Source organism: Canis aureus, chromosome 21, assembly GCF_053574225.1.
Source record: "Canis aureus isolate CA01 chromosome 21, VMU_Caureus_v.1.0, whole genome shotgun sequence".
Classification (NCBI taxonomy): Eukaryota; Metazoa; Chordata; class Mammalia; order Carnivora; family Canidae; genus Canis; species Canis aureus.
Window position 1 is genome coordinate 1,470,839 of NC_135631.1, and position 22,039 is coordinate 1,492,877.

General features: G+C 43.2%; 1 long non-coding RNA gene across 2 annotated transcripts in view; it reads right to left on the minus strand.

Annotated features, from left to right (window-relative positions):
• LOC144292144 (uncharacterized) overlaps nt 1–22,039 on the minus strand; it is a 42,970-nt gene that overhangs the window by 19,864 nt on the left and 1,067 nt on the right. For both annotated transcript variants that reach the window (XR_013359634.1, XR_013359635.1), the window contains exon 2: nt 11,822–11,987. This is a non-coding gene — a long non-coding RNA (uncharacterized LOC144292144). The remainder of the gene's footprint in view (nt 1–11,821; nt 11,988–22,039) is intronic.

Here is a 22,039-nt window from a genome sequence, read left to right on the forward strand (position 1 = left end):
GAAGAATGAAACTAGACCACTCTCTTACACCATACACAAAGATAAACTCAAAATGGATGAAAGATCTAAATGTGAGACAAGAATTCATCAAAATCCTAGAGAACATAGGCAACACCCTTTTTGAACTTGGCCACAGCAACTTCTTGCAAGATTCATCTATGAAGGCAAGGGAAACCAAAGCAAAAAATGAACCTTGGGACTTCAGATAAAAAGCTTCTGCACAGCAAAAGAAACAGTCAATAAAACTAAAAGACAACCTACAGAATGGGAGAAGATATTTGCAAATGACATATCAGATAAAGTGCTTTTATAATAATTGGTTGAGAACTTTGATAATCACTTTTTTTTCCCTTTCAAATTATTTTTTGAATATATGACAAATTGAGAAAACACGTTTATCAAGCAGCCTCATTTCATGCTAATGAGGATCTGGAGGTGTTAGAAAGAATAAAAGACCCACCAGATTAGTTTTCCATAACTCCAGGCTAGGGGAGAACCATTATACCCAGGACTCAGTTCTCAAAGCTCTAAGCATTCAGATGGAAAAATAGATCGCATTTCAGGGGCTCCACAAACCTTTATTATATCAAGCCAAAGGCAGTAAAGACAACTTGTGCTACTGTCATCACAAGTCACCCAAGGGGGCAAGAACCCATTAGTGGTTTGATTACTCATTAACCAGCGTGGAGCCGGCGAGTCTACTGGTCAGTTCCCCAAGGACAACCAGGGCTCAGCTTGCCTGTGCTGTCCTCTGGCGCCCCCGAATGGGTACTTAGGGTTAATTGCATATAAGAGGTTAAAACTGCAGGGAGCCTGGGTGGCTCAGCGGTTGAGGGACTGCCTTTGGCTCAGGGCTTAGTCCTGGGGTCATGGGATTGAGTCCCACATCCGGCTTCCCTCTGGGAGCCTCCTTCTCCCTCTGCCTATATCTCTGTGTCTCTCATGAATAAATAAAATCTATTAAAAAGTAAATAATTACATCAACAATAGCCACTTTGTCTAATCCTATCCCTAAATGTCATTTTGTCATATTACTACATGACTTCCCAGTGTCTGCTACCTATACAGGTGATTCTGTATATATTTGCATATAATCCAGCTAAAACTGATCTGACTGAATTGTAAACAAAGGAGAAAAGAGACGCTGATTGTTGGAGTGCCTAATAAGAATATCGCTTATGTATTAAAAAACACAGTATGTAGCAGCAATTTAAAATGCTCAGTAAACTACAGTACAAGTGGATTTCTATGCTATATGGCAAACCAACATTCTCTTAGTATCTCTATATCATAGTGACACATATAAGGACGTTACTTGACCAATTATTTTACATATTGCCAGTTTATTTCTTTGATCCAGATTGACGATATCAACATAATTTATTCCTGAACTGATATTATATGTACTCAATGGCAATTTTTCTTTCAATTCTTCTGGTCCGCGCAGAGGAGGCTCTTTGTTGGTGCCTTCCTGACAACAGCTCGTAGCTGGCATTTACATTCTTACCATACCAGTTAGATGCAGTGCTAAGGATTTATAGTAAATGTCAGCAGCTGGTGACATTTTTTCCCCCTTCCTCCCATCATTCACCTGCATGTACATACCTCGGGAAACCGAACTGACCCAGGGGGAGTGTTGCTATTAAGGCAACAGGACAAAGAAGCCTATTGTTCTTTCCGTGGTGATGAAAGTACTTAGGGAAATTTCCAGTTAATAAACTCTCGTTTGAAAGATAATCAGTACTTTTTCTTTAAAAATGTCTTTTCAGTAGCTCACTGGAAATAATGGGTTCTTATTTTCTTAATGTAGTTCTAAACTACATTTACTTTGAAGGAACTAAAGACTTTCTGCCTTGGTTTCTCTGCCAAGTTCATTTGCTCTCTCTTTAAAGTGACAGCTCACCAAAACTGGATACACAGATCAAAGTTTCACACAGAGGAGTCTACGGTGGCTCTAGAGGACTAGTCCCCAAGAGATGCTAGAACTAGTTGATATTTCAATAATTTTTATATTTTGGAGCATACCAAAAAAGTATAATGATACAACATTCATGTGTTGGGTTTTCAGCAGATATACTCAGTTATCTGCTGAACACTCAAAATAGTACAGATTCATTTGTAGCCCCAATTCAATTTTCCTTTCTTCTTGGAGGTAAAATGAAACCCAGGATAATAACTTGCAGATTCACGTGTGTATTTATACTTGTACAACTTGTATAGGTATCCAGAAACACAAATAGTATTGATTTGTGTGTTTTGAATTTTTCAAGAAATTGGTATCTTATTGTATCATTCTGAAGATCTTGCTGTTATTGATCAATATTGTGTTTAAGAATTATTCATGTCGGGGCAGCCCTGGTGGCGCCGGTTTGGCGCCGCCTGCAGCCTGGGGCGTGATCCTGGAGACCCGGGATCGAGTCCCACATCAGGCTCCCTGCATGGAGCCTGCTTCTCCCTCTGCCTGTGTCTCTGCCTCTCTCTCTCTGTGTCTATGAGTAAATAAATAAAATCTTAAAAAAAAAAAAAAAAGAATTATTCATGTCAATGTATACACATGTCTCAACATACATATACGTATATATGTTAATATATAGTTGATCCAGTTTTTACTACTGAAAACTTCCTTGTGTAACTATGCTCATTTTATTTATCAATTCTCCTTATAACGAAATCGTGGTAAGTAAATCATTCATTTTTTCCTGATTAACACGTTTGAATTCTTTTTATATTCTGAACACTAATCCTTTGGTGATATGATTAGCAGATTATTTCTTTCAATTTGTGGCTTATCTTTTCATGAATGGTGCCTTTACAAATACAAGATTTTTACATTTCAAAGCCAAGTGTATCAATCTGTTTGTTTATGGTTTATCCATTTGACTCTTTTGAAATCCTTCTGTCTCCCAAGGTTAGCAGGTAGTTTTCTGTTTTTAAATAATTTTAAAGACTTGCTTTTTTTATATTTAGATGCTTCATTCCCTTTGGTTTTCTTTATGTAATTGGTACAATGTGGATGTCTCTTTGGATGTGTGAATTTCTAGCAGGGAACACAGTAGAGTAGTCTTGGGAGCTTTTTAACAAAAACGGTTTCTGGGCCTCATCCCAAACTGATGAAGTCTTCATCTTTAGGAGTGGTATTGAGGCATCAGGATTTTGCTTTATTTATTTATTTATTTTTAAAGATTTTATTTATCCATTCATGAGAGACACAGAGAAAGAGAGGCAGAGACACAGGCAGAGGGAGAGGAAGGCTCCATGCAGGGAGCCCGATGCAGGACTTGATCCTAGAACCCTGGGACCATGCCTTGAGCTGAAGGCCAACGCCCAACTACTGAGCCACCCAGGTGCCCCTAGGCATCAGGATTTTAAAAACACCTGCTCCCCCAGGTGGTTCCAACAGGCAATCAGGGCTGAGAACCTCTGCTCTGAGGTCTGAGAGTAGAATTGCTGGGGTTCATGTTATATCATTAGTTATAATGGATATTGCCAATGATCTGTAAAGTGATTGTAACTATTTGGGGTCCTTCCAGTAGGAGAGTTGCAGGTACTTTACATCTTTGAAAGCTCATAGGTGCTATTATCCCAGTTAAGTGATATAGAAACCAACATGCAGAGAATTTAGGTGAGTCTAAACTCTTATAGACTGCTCGAATATTCTCCACTGTTTCTGCCATCCTTCCCCTCAAATCACAGATATCTCCTGTAGAATATGCTTTGCTCACTAGCATCACCAGACTAGGAACCCCCCAGTGGTATTTTTGGTTCTGTATCCCTTCATCTGGGTCTTATTCAGACTCTTTTTTTTTATAAGCTTTTATTTATTTATTCATGAGACACACACACAGAGGCAGAGACATAGGCAGAGGGAGAAGCAGGCTCCCTGCAGGGAGTCTGATGCAGGACTTGACTGCAGGACCCCAGGATCACAACCTCAGGCGAAGGCGGATGCTCAACTACTGAGCCACCCAGGTGCTCCTTCTATTCAGACTCTAAATTCAGCCTCAGCTTGAAGAGAGAGGGTCACCATACAACTGACGTCTCCCTAAATTCTGGAGTCAGTCACTCCCCAGAGCCAAGGCTTTCAAAACACCTGGGAACACCGAACTAGGGGAGGCTGGATATTGACCAATGAGTTAATCTTCAAATGCCAATTGACAACCAGGAATTTGTCGAGTTTACAAAAATGTATGTATCCCTAACTATGGGCCAGGGAGCAGGCAGCAGGTTCTAAGGGTTTCAGAAGTAAGAGGCATGTCCTGCTCTTTGGAGATATTGAGACTCTGATGTAAATGAGACAAGGTTTACACAACTCACTTTTAATTATCAGTAGAGGGATGCCTGGGTGGCCTAGTTGGATAAGGCACCGACTCTTGATCTCAATTCAGGTCTTGATCTCAGGGTTGTGAGTTCAAGCCCTACATTGGGCTCCATGCTGGGCATGGAGCTTACTTAAAAAAAAAAAAATTATCAGTAGAGATTTTTAAGTGATACTATTCTTAGAAAGTGATTCATGTGACCTAGATGTGTAGACTAAGTGATCTTGGAATTTCTTTCCCATTCTGTATCTTTAGGGATTTATGAGATAAGGAAGGCTTTGTGGCTGAAAACAAAACAAAATCTTCTCCCTAGTGATGGTCCACAGCCTCCAAGATGGTCCCCAGTGGATCTTGTCCTCTGACACTCACCCCTGTGTGTCATCTGCTCTACACTGAATAGGGCTGGCCTGTGTGTCCAGTTGGATGTCATGGACAAGATGTATGTGACTTCTGAATCTAGATCATAAAGAGCATCAAAGCTTCTGCTTGCTGCCTCTTGAACTGATTGCTCTGTGCCAGCTGCAGCTGTAAGGACACTGAAGCAGTCCTAGTGGGAGGTCCTTGTGTTGAGCAGTGAAAATTCCTGCCACCAGCATCAGTCAGCACTAACCTGCACAAGCCACCTGGGGAGCAGATCCCCAGCTCTAACCAGACTTCAGATCGACTGCACGTGTGGCCCACATCTGACCACAGCTCCACGAGAGACTTGGGGGCGGGTCTACCCAGCTAAGCGGCTTGCCCATCCCTGACCTACAGAAATTACATAAGATAATAAATGTTATTTTTTTAAGCTCTGGTGTACTTTGCAATGTGGCAAGAGACAATTAATACAATGGCTTTCATATAGATGTATATATGGAAGATGCACCTTACATATAGATGTAACAAGAAAACAATTCTAATTACTTAAAAGCTTTAAAATATGTTTATTATTCCTACAAATGCTGAAAGAGGCAGAGAGTAAAATGAAAGTCTTAGAGAAAATGATTTATTTCTTTAGGTATGATGGGGATTGAATCACAGAGAAAAAGACGTCCCAGTTTTCAACACTTTGTGTCCAACACTCGCACTATTAGGTAGGTTATAACTATTTCAAAGGCAGTCTGGCAATTCGTGTATGGCTTTAGAGTATTAGGGTTTAGGTGCTACATACAGAGCATATATGTGATTTAGAAAAAAGCTTGCAACATTTTAAAGCCCTGAACAATACACCTGTGAGCATATTCTATGCACTCCTATCATTGTCAGTCTGTGTTTCCCACTTTATTTTTTTTTTAAGATTTTATTTATTCATGAGAGACACAGAGAGAGAGAGAGGCAGAGACACAGGCAGAGAGAGAAGCAGGCTCCATGCAGGGAGCCCGACGTGGGACTCGATCCCGGGTCTCCAGGATCACACCCTGGGCCGAAGGCGGCGCTAAACCGCTGAGCCACCCGGGCTACCCTGTTTCCCACTTTAATAAACAATCAAGACTGATTACTGGAGAAAGAGTCCACTTGTGGGCAAATTCCTGTTTGGTAGGCCTCCTCAGCTCCAAATGCAGAAAAGGGGGGCGGGGGGTTAAAATAAAAGAAAAAACAAAACAACAACAAAACGACCCCAAAGATGGTTTCCTATGGCTGCTGTAACAAATTACTGAAAACTGGGATCCCTCAGTGCATGGAGTCTGCTTCTCCCTCTGCCTGCTTGTGTCTCTGCCTCTCTCTCTCTCTCTCTCTCTCTCTGTGTGACTATCATAAATAAATAAAAATTTAAAAAAATTACTGAAAACTTCATGGCTCAGAGCAACATAAGTTTATTATCTTGCAGTTCTGGAGGTCAGAAGTCCATACTAGGTCTTACTAAGTTAAAACTCCAGGTGTTATCAGGCCCGCATCCATTCTAAAGCCTTTAGGGGAGACTGTTTCCTTGCAACATCTAGAGGCTGCCTGCCTGCCTTGGCTCACTGCTCAAAGCCAGCAGTGCAGCATCATCAGACTTCTGTCTCTGCTGTTTCTTTCTTTATTTTTAAAAAAGATTTTATTTATTTACTCATGAGATACTCAGAGAAAGAGGCAGATACAGGCAGAGGGAGCAGCAGGCTCCATGCATGGAGCCTGATGCAGAACTTGATCCCAGGACTCTGAGATCACGACCTGAGCCAAAGGCAGATGCTCAACCACTGAGCCACCCAGGTGCCCCTGCCTCTAATGTCTCCAAGGTCACATCTCCTCCTGTGACTCTCTTGTCTCCCTCTTTCCTTTATAAGGGCCCCTGTGGTCACATCAGCCCACCCAGAGAATCCAAGAGTATCTCCCCATCTCAAAATCCTGAACCCATCCCATTGCAAACTCCCTGTTGCTATGTAAGGTAACTAGAACATGGATGTCCATCTCAGGGGGCTCTTATTATGCCGACCCCAGGTGGCCTCAGAACCATGATGAGAAGCAGAATGGAAATGCACTGTGGTAAGTGGGTTTCAGAGCTCCAGGCCCAGAGAGTCCATGGAAGCCCCCATTTTCATTCCTGGGTGGTCATAGGAACTAAAGGTCTCTAATTAGACACAGCGGGATCCTTGCTTGAAGTCGTGGTCTGGGCCAAGGCAGGCCAGGAGCTGAACTTCATTGCTGCTGAACACTGGGCTAAGGTGTATAAGCTGCAAGTCCAGAGAAGTGGTAGGACCAGGGTTCATCCACTGGCTCCATGCCTGGACCTGCATCATCATTAGTCATTCATGGGGCAGCCATGCCCAACTGTCATAATTACAGTCTGTTCCAGACGGGAGCCATTGAGGTTGGAAGTGAGGCAAGTGAAAAACCGTTTAAGACTAGAAGTGAGCACAGAGTGAGAGAAATGAGAAGAAACAAACATACAATAAACTCTGAACCTAGTCCCTAAACCAACATTATAAAACCCCGGCAAAATGTAATACTAAGGCCATCAACAAAATCAGTAATTAGGTTATGAGTTTATTTCAGGTGAAATTAACCTAATAAAATGATCAGAGTTTACAGTAAGTTTTTAAAATTTGACTGAAGAGATAAATGAAGTGGTTCCAAGTAGTTCTAGGTGTTTCTAGGATGCTGAGGTGCTGCTAGTGTTTGGGAGAAGACCAACATTATAATTTGTACTTTCTTAGAGAAGAGACACGTGTCCCTACCTTGGAGGCCTTTTGTGAGTAAGATCAACAGATATTTTAAGGCCCACGCATGAAAAGGTGGTTCCTTTGCCAAGTGTATAAAAATGTAGTGGGAGGCCATGACACCCACAGACAAGAGCCAGAGGTGTCAGTTTCAGACAGGGAACCGGTTCTGAGACCAGAAGATGGAGATTTCTCACTACATAGTTTATCCACAGCTTATTGGCTTTTCAGTAATAAAGGGCCTTCAGATCAACAATTCTGACGTCATTCAGGTCATTACAAAGATTTTTTAAATGCTCTAATCCACTGCACCCCCAATAATGTTCAGGTAAGCGAGCTTAGAATTTGTAGAGAGGCAGAGGAATGGCCTAATTTGGAGACATAGAATCTTTTACGTGGGTAACCCCCTTTTTGGTCAGTGGGGTTTCTAATAAACATCTACTATGTACAAATGTTAGGCCATATTGCCTGAGATTTAAGAGCAGAGTGCTTTTATTCATAGCCTCTAGGGCTAAACTGCAGGTTTGTGGTAACTTACTGTGGTGGCTCTGGAATCAGAGGGATGTGATTTCACGTCCATGCTGCTCCCCCCTGGTGCCTCTTCTCAGGCCAGAGCAAGCTGGCTTTTGTCTTTGGGACTCAATGTCCCATTTGTAAAATGGGCATAATAGTAACTACCAAATAGAGTGCTTATAACACCCTATTACAACACCAACATTCAATGAGTAATGCCCATAATATATGTAACAGGTGTTAGTGGCATAAAACAAATGTAAATGATCCACAAAAGAATTTATGGTGCTGTGACTGACAGGGTGCAAAGAAAGCAGCAAAGTGGTAAAACCAGTCAGACAGTCTTTAAACAAGAGGCAGGATATTTCAGCAGTGGTAGGAAAGGATCTAAGCTCACATATTTGGAGTCTTTGAATGTGATGTGTGAATCCTTTATTCTAAGGAGCCCTAGATCAATAGCGTTCTATGCAATTGCTTTCTGGTCTTCACTGACTGTAGGAGGAGTTAGACAAAAACAACAGCTCGAGTCACAGGTAGATCACAGGTGCTGAGTGTCAAATATGTGTGCTGAACCAAATTACAACTATCTTGAGAACGAAGAGGGAAGTTCTAGTCTTTCATTTTTACATGACATTTCACCTACTTATAACTACAATAGAGTATTCAATCATCACAATGGACTATTTTAGCTCTCTGCTCTGCAGAACACTCCCCCTTTGAACATTTACTGGTCATCTCTAAATGGTCATCAGTAGGAAACATCATTCTAATTGGTTCTGCCCAAAGGACTTAACCAGGATGTCACCAAAATAGAAGGTAGAGTGAAAGACTGGGCAAAACTGTTTAATTTCACTGTAAACAAAAGAAATAGATATAAAGATGAGCTGCTATTTGTATCTATTCAATTAAGAAAGATTTTGAGGGATCCCTGGGTGGCGCAGCAGTTTGGCGCCTGCCTTTGGCCCAGAGTGCGATCCTGGAGACCCGGGATCGAATCCCACGTCGGGCTCCCGGTGCATGGAGCCTGCTTCTCCCTCTGCCTGTGTCTCTGCCTCTCTCTCTCTCTGTGACTATCATAAACAAATAAAAAATAAAAAAAAAAGATTTTGAAATATAACAATGGCTAACATAGGCACCGCTTGGCAAAATGGATACTTTCATAGATTTCCAGTTGGTAACAACAAAATAAAAATCACATTGTCCTCAAACTCATTAAAGGGAGTAGTTAGCTAAAATGTGCCACCCACAAGAAGGGATTTCATAGCCCAGAAAACTGAGACTCATGAAATGGTAGCAAGCTAAAACACATATGCATAAAAGTCCCAAAAGAACACAAGGTTGTTAGCATACCCTGGTTACAGCTGTGTTTGAAAGACATACACAGAGTCATAGGAAGAAATATAGCCACGGTGCCATTAGGTGGTGAGAGTCTGGTGATTACCCTCTAGTTCTCTATTTTCAAGGTTTCTCTAATGAGGATATATTATTTTGACATTTTCTTTTACATTCTGTTTTATTTTGAAGTTTATTTATTTATTTTTAGTAATCTCTACACCCAATGTGGGGCTGAAGCTCATGACTCTAAGATCAGGAGTCACACACTCCTCTGACTGAGCCAGCCAGCAGCTCCTACCTTATTTTGAAGACTCTTTTAATTATGTAAACATCTAGAGGGGAAACATCACAACTCTTACGGTGATGAAAGGATAAATTGCAGGATCAGTGGAACTATCCATAACATTCTCCTAGAGGACTCTAGAACATTCCAAAGAGCCTCAGAGCTTTCCCTAGTGAAAAAGGCTTTGCCAGTAATCTATACTTACTTTTGGAGAAAACCACATGAACCCACCAGAGCTTAATATAATAGTAGAGACTTTAGAATCCTGCAGTATTTTTCTACATTATTTCACCTTCTTCCCCTTCAGCCTACCTGTAGCCAAACCAAAGGAGAGTGTGTCCCCTCGATGTGCAGCAAGTCAATAAAAACTGACACCAAGATTTTGCAGTGAGGAAAGATAGGCTATTTATTGCTGGGGCACCACCCAGGAGAATGGGGAACTCATGGTTAAAAGTCTCAAATGGGGATCCCTGGGTGGCGCAGCGGTTTGGCGCCTGCCTTTGGCCCAGGGCGCGATCCTGGAGACCCGGGATCGAATCCCACGTCGGGCTCCCGGTGTATGGAGCCTGCTTCTCCCTCTGCCTGTGTCTCTGCCTCTCTCTCTCTCTCTCTCTCTCTCTCTGTGACTATCATAAATAAATAAAAATTAAAAAAAAAAATAAAAGTCTCAAATGCCCCAGTGGCTTTCAAACAGGGTTTTTTTTTTAATTTTTATTTATTTATTATTTTTAAAGATTTTATTTATTTATTCATGATAGTCACACAGAGAGAGACAGAGAGGCAGAGACACAGGCAGAGGGAGAAGCAGGCTCCATGCACCGGGAACCCAACGTGGGATTCGATCCTGGGTCTCCAGGATCGCGACCCGGGCCAAAGGCAGGCGCCAAACCGCTGCGCCACCCAGGGATCCCAAACAGGGGTTCTTAAAGGGTGAAATTTCAGGGTAAGCATTTTGGATCATGCTGATTGATTAGGGATTGAGTCAGCTGTAGGTTTTCCTTTCTTGATCACCTTGTGCCTGGCACAAGGTTTCAGTGTACTTATAGTGAGGGGGCTGTTCTGCTTTAGAGACCTGGCTGTTCCGCTTTAGGGGACTGGGAACTGCAAGACATTCTGGGTGGTTTGCACTTGCGACCTCATCTCGAAGAGAGAGTACAAATGCAGAAGTCTACATCCTATGACTGTTACTAAGCTGCAAATCACTATTATTTTTTTTTCTCGCAAACACTGCACATTATGTTTGCCATCTCAGGCAGAACAGCATCCCATGGATTTCTGAGGAGGTAACTTCAGGTTATTTCCTGAGGCAATTTTTCTTGTTTCTTTAACAGTGATTAAGGGCTAGTTGATTGCTCAGAGGCAGTGAGGAGTCTAATGTCTAAATTGTGGGGTCTGCAGGCGCTTGCATCCCCAGCTTCACACCTAGAATATTTTCTTTCAGCTTTTCTGAGGAAAGGAGATTTTTGGGCATAACTTCAAGTCCAGGAGAGATGACATGGCAAGAACCTCTCTACATTCCAAGCAGTTAGGGTTATCTGTTTTCCTGCAGACAGCCTCCAGAGTTCCTAGTTTTCTTAGGAACACACATGCCTAGGGAGCACCCCAAACACCCCTACCATCCAGGAAGAGTTCTAGATTGGTTTTACTCCTCTTAGAAGAAGAAAGGCACATGGGCACAGTCTTATGACCAAAAAGAACGATAGGAATTATACTTTAACTTGTATGTATCTAGTAAATCCCACAAGGGGATAAAGGTTTTTTGTTTTTGTTTTTGCTTTTTTTTTTTTTTAAGTATATCTTTTCTCAGATAATATAATGTAAGGGACAGAGAAGGTGGAGTGAAAAATTGCTGTGAAGAACATTGGTTTGCAAAACTGGAACCTTGTTTAAAAAGAAGTTCTAGCATTATCCAAGTGGCTATTGTCGGCAACCTGATGGCATCCTTTAAAACTGTGGACTGGGATTAGACAGTCTGCCAAAAAGCCACTGAGTAAATAAAAGAAGGAATCTTGCTTTCTCAATTTGTTGCCGAAGGTGAGTGTGAGGGGTCCACACAGCAGTCTACACCCTTGTTCTAGGATGCAACCCAGATCTTACTGATCCAGAGTGTTTGCATCCACAGAAGGAAATGGTTTTAGGTCCCAAGAGCGTTTTATCATACAGAAATAGAATTTACAAATCTTCTCCCAGAAAGTTCTTCCTAAATTCAGCTTTAGAAGACATACTTTCCCACCCTCACTGTTTTCTCTTACCCGCTGGGAAATGTGGTCAGCCTCCGTGGCTCTTGAAGGGAGCCATTCATAGGCAGAAGAGCTCTTTTGTAGAGGGACTTGTGTAACATTGGCTGATTCCTTAAGGCGGTGGTTCCCAAGGTTGATCTGTAGGCTGGCTTCAGTGGGAGACAAGGATTTTAGTGATCTGTGCAAAATGAGACAAATAAGAACAATGCAAGAGTTTTTCACACAGGAATGTATTTTTCTCATTGTGATGTATTTGGAGATCGTGTACCCTCTACTTTTTTAGTTAAAATGTCTTCTCTTTTATAATAATGGATCACAATAAGAGACCTAAAATTAAACAGGCATATTTGCACAGTAAAATTAACTCACTGTAGATGACCAAACATTTTTTATTAATTTTACTGCTTTGTGGCATCCCAAAAGTCCAGAGAACCACTGTTTTAATGGATTTCACCAGAGCTTTAATTTGACATAATGGATTTAATGGGATGTGACTAAAGCTCTTTCTGATGAGGAAGGTTTTGTTTCTGTTTTTGTTTTTTAAAGATTTTATTTATTTATTCATGAGAGAGAGAGAGAGAGAGAGGGAAAGAGAGAGAGAGAGAGAGCGGCAGAGACACAGGCAGAGGGAGAAGCAGGCTCTATGCAGGGAGCCTAACATGGGACTCAATCCCAAGACTCCAGGGCAACGCCCTGGGCCGAAGGCAGGTACTAAACCGCAGAGCCTTCCAGGGATCCCCAGAAAGGTTTTGAATAATACATCTCTGCACATTCAAAAGTCAACCTACTAGAAGCAACTGCCATATTCTCCAGCAAGTGAATGCATAAATAAATGGATACATCTCCACTATGGAATGCTATTCAACACTAAAAAGAAACAAGCAAAAAAAAAAAAATATTAAAAAGAAACAAGCTATCTTGTTAGCCTGGGTGGTGGCTCAGTCAGTTAAGCATTTGACTCTTTTTTTTTTTTTTAAAGATTTTATTTATTCATGAGAGACAGAGAGAGAGAGAGACAGAGGCACAGACAGAGAGAGAAACAGGCTCCATGGCGGGAGGCCGATGTGGGACTCGATCCCTGGTCTCCAGGATCAGGCCCTGGGCTGGAGGTGGCGCTAAACCGCTGAGCCACCTGGGCTGCCCAGCATTTGACTCTTGATTTCAGCTCAGGTCATGATCTCAGGGTCATGGGATTGAGCCCCATGATGGGCTCCAAGCTTAGCGGGACTCTATTTCTCTCCCTCTTCCTCTTTCCCTGCCCCTCCCCCTGCTCAGGAGCATTCTCTCTCTCTCTTTCTCTTTCTCTCTTTAAGGTAAAAAAAAAAAAATCTTTAAAAGAAAAGAAATGAGCTATCAAGACACTAATATTACTAGGTGCTGGATGAGTTCAACTCTGTGACAATCTGGAAAAGGCAAAAGCTTACAGACACTAAAAGGATCAGTGGTTGCCAGGGGTGAACACAAGGAGGGATGAAAAGGCAAAGCACAGAGGATTTGGGGGCAAATGAAGCTGCTACTCTGTATGAGACTCAAATTTGTCTAAATCCATGGACTGGGGGCACCTGGGTGGCTCAGCGGTTGAGCGTCTGCCTTTGGCTTAGGGCATGATCCCAGGAGTCCCGGAATCGAGTCCCACATCAGGCTCCCTGCATGGAGCCTGCTTTTCCCTCTGCCTCTGTCTCTGCCCCCCCCACCCTGTGTCTCTCATGAATAGATAAATAAAATCTTTTTAAAAAATCCATAGACTGTACAACAGCAAGAGTGAACCCTAATGCAGGTTCAGCAGTTATCACAAATGTACCACTCTAGTGAGGGGTATCAGTGAAGTGACAACAGAAGGCTACTAGTCATGCATGGCGCCAGAGGGTGTATGGAAAAATCCCTGTACCTTCTACTTAATTTTGCTGTGCACCTAAAAATGCTCTAAAAGAATAAAGTCTATTTAAAAAAAAAAAAAAAAAAAGGCAACCTACCAAGCAAAATTCAATGCAAAATTCAACCACCATGGGGAGCAGAGATCACTGGTCAGATGATCACATCTTATAACAGCAGAGAAAGCTGATTTTGATGGTTTCTAGTCCTGGCCGCATCACTTACTTGCCACGTGACCTTGAACTAGCCACTCACCGCTCTGATCTGTTCTTCAACTGCAAAGAACTCTTCCTTTTCAGGTCCGAAAATCTGTTACTTGACAAGTCCGTGATCTCCAAGCTCATCACATTAAGAGAAAGAGATGGCTCTTTATGGGTGAGAGGTCAGTTTTGTTTGTTTGCTTGTTTTTTAAGATTAAAAAAAAATTTTATTTACTTATTTATTTGAGAGAGAGCGCGCATGAGTGGGGCCGGGGGCAGAGGGAGTGGGAGAATCTCAAGCAGATCCCTGCTGAGTGTGGACCCTCCTGCCTGAGGCAGGGCTCCATCCCAGTACCCTGAGATCATGACCTGAGTGGAAATCAAGAGTCTTGACTGAGCCACCCAGATAAATTCTGGGGAAATTCAGACTGATGCAGAAAGCAAGAAAACACGCAGTTTTTCTTATTGCCTGGCATGGCCGTGACTTATAAGTTACCATTTCAGAGTAGTATTGAGGGGAAAACTAAAAAGAGATTCCTTATCCGACCTTCTTTTTTCTTTTTAGGTGAACTGATATCAAGTAGGCAAGGAGTGGTCAAAGGGCCGCACATCCAAACGCAGACATTTACTGCCTCCTAGTGGACACGCAGCAGGGAGTTCCTCTCTAAATTCAGAGAACTCGATTCCCCCAGGTGCTCTAAGAATTAGCCTTACAAGCCGCCTGTTTCACTCCCTTCACTTTGCAGATGGGGCTGGTGACACCTGAAGTCACGCAGCAGGGCTCTGGGCTTTTTGCCCACCACACGACCTTGCAGCTTCATTCGGCTACCTGGAGGCCACCTACCTCTGAAGACATCCTGGGGGCAGCCTGGGTGGCTCAGCAGTTTAGCGCCACCTTTGGCCCAGGGCGTGATCCTGGAGACCTGGATGGGCATCTAGTCCCCACATCAGGCTCCCTGCACGCAGCCTGCTTCTCCCTCTGCCTGTGTCTCTGCCTCTCTCTCTCTCTCTCTCTCTGTCTCTCATGAATAAATAAATAATATCTTTAAAAAAAAAAAGACCTTCTAAGTGCTGGGAACTGCCATTTACGGTTGGCAGCAAAAGAAAGATAGCACCCAACGTCAGTTGGCCTCCCCCTGGAACTTCGGTTGTGGGAAGATGTCTCAGACACCGCCTTGTGACCTAAGAAGGCAAGCACACAGGGAGCACACCGTAGAACCTGAAGGCAGAGACTGAGATAACCCAAAGACTGCCGGCAAACCACCACTAGCTAGAAGAATGGCACGAATTCTCTTTCACAGCCCCCTCAGGAGAGACCGGCCCTGCCGATGCCTTGATCTTGCACCCTGGCCCCCAGAGAGGTGAGACATTACATTTTGATCATCAAAGCCACTCTGTGGGACCCCAGCAAACTGACACAGTGTTGACGCAGAGCTTTCTCTGCCAACCACCTCCCAGTTGTTAAATATACTTTGATTTGGCAGAACCAAATGACCTTGCCTTTTCTTCCAAGTAGCCAATGACCTGTGCCATTTCAAAATGTGAACAAGACCTATGAATTTAGTATTTCAGAATCATTGGTTGGAAGGAATGTGGTCCAACTAGTCATCCTGAATAGGAATTCCTTATATAGCATCTCCTACAGCCAGCAGAAGCTAGGTCTGTACCCTCAGGGTACAAAGGAGGTAGAACAGTCTAGATCCAGACAAGATACTCTGTAAAAGAGATGAAGACTTAGAATGGAACAAATTAATGCACTCGAGATCCTCAATAGTTGGAGCTACGGCAATGCGTTCCTTGTGGATCTTGAAATGAAGGAAATAGGGTTGTGAGCTCAATTCTAAGATACTTGTTGGAGCAAAGATATGCAAAGCCACCCAAGCAAAACAGAAGGAAAGTCCGAGAGGCAAATGCTGGCATTCCCTATCGCAGGGCTCTCCCAGGGTAGAGTGAGTGATAGTCATCAAATTTCAAGTATTCCCTGTTCCACAGGGAAGGTTTTCTCTTAGGTGGAGATGGATAGAGGGAGTAGCAGACCTCATGCATTTCCCTTTTTTGTTCTTGTTTATGAAGATTTTAAGTAATTTCTACACTCCGCGTGGGGCTTGAACTTACAACCCCAACTTTATTTTTATTTATTTTATTTTTTTTATTTTTTAATTTTTATTTATTCATGATAGGCACACAGTGAGAGAGAGAGAGGCAGAGACACAGGCAGAGGGAGAAGCAGGCTCCATGCACCGGGAGCCTGACGTGGGATTTGATCTCGGATCTCCAGGATCGTGCCCTGGGCCAAAGGCAGGCGCCAAACCGCTGCGCCACCCAAGGATCCCAACAACCCCAACTTTAAAAGTCACACTACCAGCAATCTTGTTATCCAACTGGTATACCTGCACTGAGCACTCCTCTGTCTCAAGGATTCCAATCCCCTCAGCTGCCGTGGGTCTGAAGTCTGCATCCTCAGCTTAGCGGGGCTCCAGCTCTCTGCACCACCATCCATAGGATAGAGAGACCAAACAGTCCAGGAGCTCAACCCCCGGTATTTCCTTACCTTGGCAATTACACTCTGGCTCTTCCTGCGGTCCAAGGCCTAAAAAGAAATGCCTCATACTTGGAGGTCCATTTCTACCATTGTTTAAGACAGGAAGGCTAATTCTTTTTTTATTTTTTAAGATTTTATTTATTTATTCATGAGAGACACACATACACAGAGGCAGAGATATAGGCAGAGGGAGAAGCAGGCTCCATGCCCGATGTGGGACTCGATCCCAGGACTCCAGGATCATGCCCTGAGCCACTCAGGCATCCCAGGAGGGCTAATTCTGTCCTGTTCCTTTACATCAGCTGGTAGAGAAGTTCTCTGTGCTGTGTGTTTTATTTGGGGAGCCTCTGTGTGGAGGTCTCAAAAAGCTCACTCTTTTTTGTTGTTGCTCTATGATAATGATGGCTGAGAGACTCATTCATTCTAAGTAAAAAAGCATGCAAAGAAAGGTGAATAAAAGAGAGTCTGTCTATTCACTTATACTGAAGAATAAACCTCACCAGACTAAAATCCTTTTATGCTATCTGTGTAGCCTCTCCGATAAGCAAGGCACAGAGTGAAATAACCAGATGCTCTCTCAGTGAGGGTTTAGTAATGAGGAACCACTGTCTTGCGCAACCAGAATTCGCCTGGATGTAATCGTATGTAATCTTTCTCTGAAGCACAATAGAAGCCACATGTAATCCTAAGGTTATCCTACTCATGGAATCAGTATGGGAGATGAATGAATCACGGCCTAATGGCATTGAGCTTCCAACTTATTACAGAGAAAGTCTTGCTGATGGGTTGGGAATGCATGAGGTCATGGGGTGCCTGGATGGCTCGGTCTGTTATATTTTGAAGGGATGGTTCCTAAATCCTTGAGGAAGACATTCCTAGGTTGTAAAACTGGCAAGACGCTTTTTAAAGAGATTTACATATATTTCAAAGGGGCAGAAAAAGAATTTACCATTCCAAGTTTTCTAAAGAAACTGTTCTAAGGAAGGAGAGAACAGGATCTACAGCCAAGAAGCAGCCTAAAGTTTAATCAAGCTGAAGGGGAATGTTTAAGGCCATCTTGGTTGATGGTGAATCTTAAGTTCTCTTAAATAATCCAATTCTGGTATGTAGATTTAGTGGGATTTCAGCTTAAAAATATGAATCTAAGGTATTTAATTATATGTTTTAAATTAGGATCACAGGGCTATACTGTTACTAAAACTGCTTTCTCTTAAAAATGTCAAATTCTTGCACTAATTTATGCATAGTTTGTTCTTTAAAATGGCAATAATGGGGACGCCTGGGTGGCTCAGTGGTGGAGTGTCTGCCTTTGGTTCAGGTCATGATCCTGGGGTGCTGGGATTGAGCCTGCCTGTTCCTCTGCCTATGTCTCTGCCCCTCTCTGTGTCTCTCTCATGAATAAGTAAGTTCATAAATAAATTAAAATATAAAAATATTTAAAAAATAAAAAAGGAAGGAAATTTAGGCATTTCTAACTACTTGAATGAAGCCGGAGGACATTACACTAAATGAAATAAGACACAGAAGGACAAATTCTGCATGATCTACCTATATATAGAATCTAAAATAGGCAAACACATAGAAGTAGAGAGTAGAATGGTGGTTTCTAGAGGCTGTGGAAAAAGAAAGGGTGAGGTGTTGTTCAACAAAGTTTCAGTTATGCAAGATGGTTAAGTACTAGAGATCTAATGTATAGTTATAGGAATATAGATAGCGATACTGTATTATGTACTTGAAATTTGCTAAGAGGGTAGATTTAAGTATCTTTATCACTTTAAAAAAAGAAAGAAGAAAAAATAAATAACAAAAGAAAAAGTAACTGAGGCGTGGCATATGTTAATTTGATTGGTTGTGATTATCTCAGTGTGTAAATATCAAATGTCATGTACACCTGAAATATATATAATTTTTATTTCGCAATTGTCCTTCAGTACAGAAAAAAGATACACAGAAAAATGGATCATGGTGGATTTTATTTTTTTTTTAATTTTTATTCATTTATGATAGTCATAGAGAGAGAGAGGCAGAGACACAGGCAGAGGGAGAAGCAGGCCCCATGCACCGGGGGCCCAATGTGGGACTCGATCCCGGGTCACCAGGATCACGCCCTGGGCCAAAGGCAGGCGCCAAACCGCTGCACCACCCAGGCATCCCAGATCCTGGTGGATTTTAAATTGCTATGGCATTTTGATGTCATTAGATACATTTGAAAGAGCGATCCAGGAGTTTTAGGAAATTACATCTTTTACAACCATTTAAATGAGGAAAATAATTTGAAGGTCAATTTTAAAAATGTGTGTGTAGATTTTAAAATTGTCTTAATGGATGCTAGAACAAAACTATTTGAAGAGTATTGTTGCAGACCTCTGGACTTCCCATTTTTGCTCTAGAGACCTGGAACTACTGGTTTCCTCTGTGGGGCAGATATTAAGTTTCCTAATCTCACAGGAAATCCACATTTCAGGCACTGCCTTTGTCTCCAAAGGATCTTGCAGTGGGGGGGGGGGGGGGGGGGAGGGGGGCTGCAGCACTCATCTGAGAGGAGGCTTCCTCATTGCTTTCCAGAACATTCCATCACAGGTTTCTTCATGCTAATCTCTACCTGTGACTTCTACTTTATTTCACTGTCAGAAATCCAACTCTAATGCCCGAACATTTTAACGATATAAATATAGTCCACCATGCAGTAAACTTAGTGAGAGCAGGGTCACATCTGCCTAGGCTCATTGCTGTGTCCTTAGCACAGTGTCTGGAACACTTTTTGCGGCCACACAAAAAGTTATTATATTGAATTAAGAGAAGCAGCTGATTTTGTAGGGGAATTTTTAAAAGTTTATTTATTTAAGGGCAGCCCCGGTGGCTCAGTGGTTTAGCACTGCCTTCAGCCCAGAGCATGGTCCTGAGAACCCGGGATCCAGTCCCACGTCGGGCTCCCTGCATGGAGCCTGCTTCTCCCTCTGGCTGTGTGTGTGTGTGTCTCTCTCTCTCATGAATAAATAGATAAAATCTTTCTTTAAAAAAGTTTAAGTAGGGATCCCTGGGTGGCGCAGCGGTTTGGCGCCTGCCTTTGGCCCAGGGCGCGATCCTGGAGACCCGGGATCGAATCCCACATCGGGCTCCCGGTGCATGGAGCCTGCTTCTCCCTCTGCCTGTGTCTCTGCCTCTCTCTCTCTGTGACTATCATAAATAAATAAAAAAATTAAAAAAAAAAAAAAAAGTTTAAGTAATCTCTACTACATCTAACGTGGGGTTCAAACTCAGGATCCCCAAATCAAGACTTGCATGTTCTGTTGACTGAACCAGCCAGGAGCCCTCTGGAAGTTATTTTTGGCTGTGCATTGTAGATATGGGCTGATAATTCAGGTAAAACTCAAGAGTAAGTCTAATTCATTGTTGGCAGGGTAGTCTTTATCTGATTTGAAGGCATTTAAATAAATCACTTTTCTCACATCTGCCCTTAAATAATTCTTTCTAAAGTGGAGGCAAGAGATGCGAGGTTTGGTTCCAGTTCTTTAGCTACGGTATTTCGACAGGTTACTTATCCTCTTTTTTCATCAGTTAAAACAGAGATAAACTCTGTAGCTTGTGGTGAGGAGATAAAGGCTGGAAAAGTGCCCAGAACAAATGCGGCATTCAGGAAATGGTAGCTTGGAGGTGAGATTCGGTAGCTGTTCCTCCCAATGTTTAACTCCATAGGGCAGTGTTCCAGCAGAGATACAGGCCTCTAGGGTTGGGTGGAGTAGAATAAGTCTTCTCTGTTCACACACTTCCACATTCCTGCCTCTCAGTTTGCTTTAATGTGACTGGGCGGGGGAGGGGTGTTGAAACTGGGGCAGTGAGGAACATCTGAAGGGGGGCCAAGTAAGAGACACTTGGGGGCCAACAAAGCATTGGGGGTTGAGGGTAGTTGTTATTCCCCTGTGAAAGAAGGCAGTGAAACTAGACTGGGTAGGAGGAGGGTCAGAGGAAAGCAGTGCTACAGAAACATAGGAAGTGGAAGAAAAGTTTAACTTTTCTTTCAGTCTTGGCCAAAATATAAAATTTATCATCCTAACCATTTTTTAAGAAGATTTTATTTATTTATTCATGAAAGACACACAGAGAGAGGCAGAGACACAGGCAGGGGGAGAAGCAGGCTCCATGCAGGGAGCCTGACGTGGGACTCGATCCCGGACTCCAGGATCACGCCCTGGGCCAAAGGCAGGTGCCAAACCACTGAGCCACCCAGAGATTCCCACCCTAACCATTTTTTAAAAAAGATTTTATTAGAGAAAGAGAAAGAGAAAACGACCAGGGGAGGGTTAGAGGCAGAGGGAGAAGCCGGCTCCGCTGAGCAGGGAGCCTGACATGGGCTCAATCCTAGGATCCCGGGATCATGACCCGAGCCGAAGGCAGATAGATGCTTGACCGTCTGAGCCATCCAGGTGCCCCATCTTAAGCATTTTTTTTTTAAGATTTTATTTATTTATTCATGAGAGATACAGAGAGAGAAGCAGAGACACAGGCAGAGGGAGAAGCAGGCTCCATGCAGGGAGCCCGACGTGGGACTCGATCCTGGGTCTCCAGGATCACACCCTGGGCCGAAGGTGGCGCTAAACCGCTGAGGCACCTGGGCTGTCCAAGCATTTTTAAATGTACATTTTTATATCTCAATTGTCCTTCAGTACAGAAAAAAAGATACACAGAAAAATGGATCACGGTGGATTTTATTTTATTTATTTATTTAAATTTTTATTCATTTATGATAGTCACAGAGAGAGAGAGAGAGGCAGAGACACAGGCAGAGGGAGAAGCAGGCTCCATGCACCGGGAGCCCGACGTGGGACTCGATCCCGGGTCTCCAGGATCGCTCCTACAGCTTTTCCATCTTGCAAAACGGAAACTATATGGAGCGTAATCTCCTTTTTCCCCTCCTCTACTCAGCCCCTGGCAACCACCCCTGCACGTTCTGTGTCTTAAGAGTTTGACTGCTTTAGATACGTCTCATAAGCAAAATCACTGAGCGTTGGTCTTCCTGCGACTGGCTCATTTCACTTGGCATAATGTCCTTAAGGGTTCACCCGTGTCTTGGCAGACGACAGCGCTTTTCTTCTTCAAGGTTGGATGGCTCTCCCACGGTTTGGCTTACCGCATTTTCTTTATCCAACCATCGACTGATAGACATCTAGGCTGGTCCCACCGCTTGCCTGCTACCATTCATGTTGCAATGAGCATTTGTGTATGAATACCTCTTCTAGATTCAACCTTCTTGTACAGGTAATGGCAGCCCTGGCTCACAGGGTAAAGCGACTGCCTAGTTTCTCCACGGCGGGCGGCGATATTGCCATTTCGGACGGATATTTGTGTGTGTGTGTGTGTGTGTGTGTGTGTAGCTGGTGGGGGACCTGTCCTATGCAGCACAGGGTAGTTAGCAGCACGGCTAAGCCTCCACCCAGCAGATGCCAGGTGGCACCACGACACCTTCTCCAAAGAAAGAAAGCATCTTCATACATGGCCCAACGGGGGTGAGGCAAAGGTGCTGGGGTTGAGAACACTGTGGCGGCGCAGTACTGGGGCCCAGGAGGGGTGGGACCCGGGCTGCTGGCACCCGAGGGAGGACAGAGGGCTCTGCAGAAA